Genomic DNA, 3,180 nt, shown 5'->3' with positions numbered 1-3,180 from the left:
TACAGATCTGTGTGGATGCAGGATACAAGTCTGTGTGGATGCGGGGTACAGATCTGTGTGGATGCAGGATACAAGTCTGTGTGGATGCGGGGTACCAGTCCTGTGTGAATGAAGGGTACAGATCTGTGTGGATGCGGGATACAAGTCTGTGTGGATGCGGGGTACAGTCCTGTGTGAATGAAGGGTACAGATCTGTGTGGATGCAGGGTACAGATCTGTGTGAATGCAGGACACAAGTCTGTGTGGATGCGGGGTACAGGCCTGTGTGGATGCGGGGTCTAGGTCTATGTGAATGAGGGGTACAGACCTGTGTGAATGCGGAGTACAGTCCTGTGTGAATGAAGGGTACAGATCTGTGTGGATGTGGGATACAAGTCTATGTGAATACAGGGCACAGGCCTGTGTGGATGCAGGGTACAGGCCTGTGTGAATGTGGGGTACAGGTCTGTGTATATTCGGGGTACAGGTCTGTGTGGATGCGGGGCACAGGCCTGTGAGGATGCAGGGTACAGGCCTGTGTGAATGTGGGGTACAGGCCTGTGTGGATTTGGGGTACCCAGCTTCCTGTCTCCTGCTCTTTTCAGGTTAGGAATTGCAGGTTTATGCAATTGATTCAGCCTTGATTTGAAGCATCAGACCCTGCTCTTGGCTATTTTATTTTATTATTTTCTTTTATGAAACAGGGTCTCATGTACCCTCGGTATAGAGCTTGTCATGTAGGTGACGTTGGCTTTGTACATCTGATCCTCTTGCCTCTACCCCCTGCGTTTGTATGCTTGTTAACTGAATATTTGGGCACATTTTCACTCCTTTCTTCCACTGCTGTTTGCCTGCAGCCTAAGGCTACAACACAGATGGGAGATAGAGGAGGCCATAACTCAGTCACTTGCAGGAACAAAGCCCCAGATTCAGCTGCCAGCACTGCTTAGAACAGACTTGAGGGCACACACCTATAGTCCCAGCATTCAGGAGATGGGTAAGGAAAATCTGAAGTTAAAGATTATCTGCAGCCACGTGGGGGTTTCTGTGTCTGCCTGGGTTCCCTGTAACAAAAGAAAACGAACTAGAGGCAGCTCCATCCTGACCCCGCAGAAGCCTCGCCACAGCTACAGTTCTTCCTAGCTCAGTCTTGAGCGGGCTCTCTGGACACCTGCCATCACCTTCCATCTGCCATTAGTATAAGACCCTCAGGAAGATAAAGCCTGAGCCCCAAGGTGCCTCTCCCAAGAGAAGGGCACCAGTCTCTGTGCCCCAGAACCATGGCACTCTGCTGCCCACGCTTACTTCACCTCTAGCTCACGGCTCTGCACAGATGACCCACGGTGGCTTCTGTATCTCACCTCTCTGGGTATGGCACCCCTGTACCTCTGCAGAGCTGCCCAGGCTCCCAGCACTAAGCACCCCTGACCCATCTGGTCCACTCAAGGACTGTAGGGTTCCCAAGGGAATAGGGGTGCTCTTCTCACAGTGCAGACACTTGCTCACAGTGTACAGACAGGGGGGTACTGGGTCCACAGGCTAGATGCCTCTGCAGTCAGCCCCAACTCACATCTTGAAGAGTTGGTCTCATGGCTTTGTCTGAGGACGTACACTTCTGTGTGGCTCCGGAGCACTCCTCTCCATCGCCCACTGTTTTCCCCGTGTTGTGACCTCTCTGCACACTGTGGCACTGTAGCACTAGCCTGTTCTCCACTGGAATGTGTCCAATTATTTGGGAAGAGTCCAAACTCCCCAGGGATCCCAGAGCCTAGCATAATTAGTCATTCTGAGTAATTGCCTTGCTATTTTCTAGGAGCCCTAGCCAGTCTCTCACATGCTCCCCCAAGGCATTTGTGCTGCGCTCCCATCCTCCTCACCTCCCCTACAGCTGAAGGGCCCTGAGGGCCCTGCCATTGTGCCCTAGAAGAGGCCAGCCAGCAGCAGAATCAGCTGGGCCTGCACTATGCAGTGGAGGCGGCCCAGGTAGCCAGCAGCACTGGGGAACTGGGAAAGCAGCTATGCATCAGGTATAGCGTTGGCCCACACTGTAACCTCATAGCCACTGTGAGCCAAGGCTTAGCTTCCTGGACTGCAGGCAAGGAAAATGAGGCTTAGAGATGTCAAAGAACTTGGTGCTGAGCCAGATGTGACCCCAGGACAGGACTGCAGAGCTCAGGTTCTCACCCAGAGGCAGCCCCTCCTCCCAGAAGCAGGGGACGGTGGCTGGCTGGGATTTGTCTCCAGTATTACACTGGAGTAAGAGTCTAGTAGAAGATACTGGAGAACAGGGATGCTTCAAGTGTCCAGCAGAATACAGAGTAGCCAAGACAGTCAGTCCTGGAGCAAATGTCCAGCAGGATACAGAGTAGCCAAGTCTTAGTCAGGGTTTCTATTCCTGCATAAACATCATGACCAAGAAGCAGATTGGGGAGGAAAGGGTTTATTCAGCTTATATTTCCACATTGCTGTTCATCACTGAAAGAAGTCAGGACTGGAACTCAAACAGGTCAAGGAGCAGGAGCTGATGCAGAGGCTATGGAGGGATGTTCTTTACTGGCTTACTTCCCCTGGCTTGCTCAGCCTACTCTCTTATAGAACCCAAGACTACCAGCCCAGAGATGGCACCACCCACAAGGGGACCTCCCTCCATGATCACTAATTGAGAAAATGCCTTACAGCTGGATCTCGTGGAGGCATTTCCCCATCTGAAGCTCCTTTCTCTGTTTTAACTCCAGCTATGTCAAGTTGACATAAAACTACCCAATACAATTGACCCCTTGTCAACTTGACACACAAACACATCACTAGTAAGCCTCAACCCTTACATTCTTATGCATCCCCAAGATCTAAGTAACTTTAAAAGTTCCACACTCTTTACATATTATAAATTCAATCCTTTTAAAATATCCAGTATTTTTTAAAATTCAAAGTACTTTAAAATTCAAAGTCTCTTAACTGTGGGCTTCACTAAAAAACTTCCATCAAGAGGGAAAAATATCAGGGCACAGTCACAATCAAAAGCAAAAATCAATCTCCAACCATCCAAGGTCTGGGATCCAATTCATGATCTTCTGGGCTCCTCCAAGGGCTTGGGTCACTTCTCCAGCCATGCCCTTTGTAGAACACACGTTGTCTTCTAGGCTGTAGTCCACTGCTGCTGCTGTTCTTGGTGGTCATCTCATGATACTGGCATCTCCAAAA

General features: G+C 50.2%; 1 protein-coding gene across 1 annotated transcript in view; it reads left to right on the top strand.

Moving 5' to 3' along the window:
- Nucleotides 1–3,180, top strand: part of Smarcd3 (SWI/SNF related, matrix associated, actin dependent regulator of chromatin, subfamily d, member 3) — a 35,826-nt gene that overhangs the window by 11,162 nt on the left and 21,484 nt on the right. The gene's annotated exons all lie outside the window — the stretch shown is intronic.

This window comes from Mus pahari, chromosome 2 (assembly GCF_900095145.1).
Source record: "Mus pahari chromosome 2, PAHARI_EIJ_v1.1, whole genome shotgun sequence".
NCBI lineage: Eukaryota > Metazoa > Chordata > Mammalia > Rodentia > Muridae > Mus > Mus pahari.
This window is presented reverse-complemented; position numbering and strand designations above follow the sequence as displayed.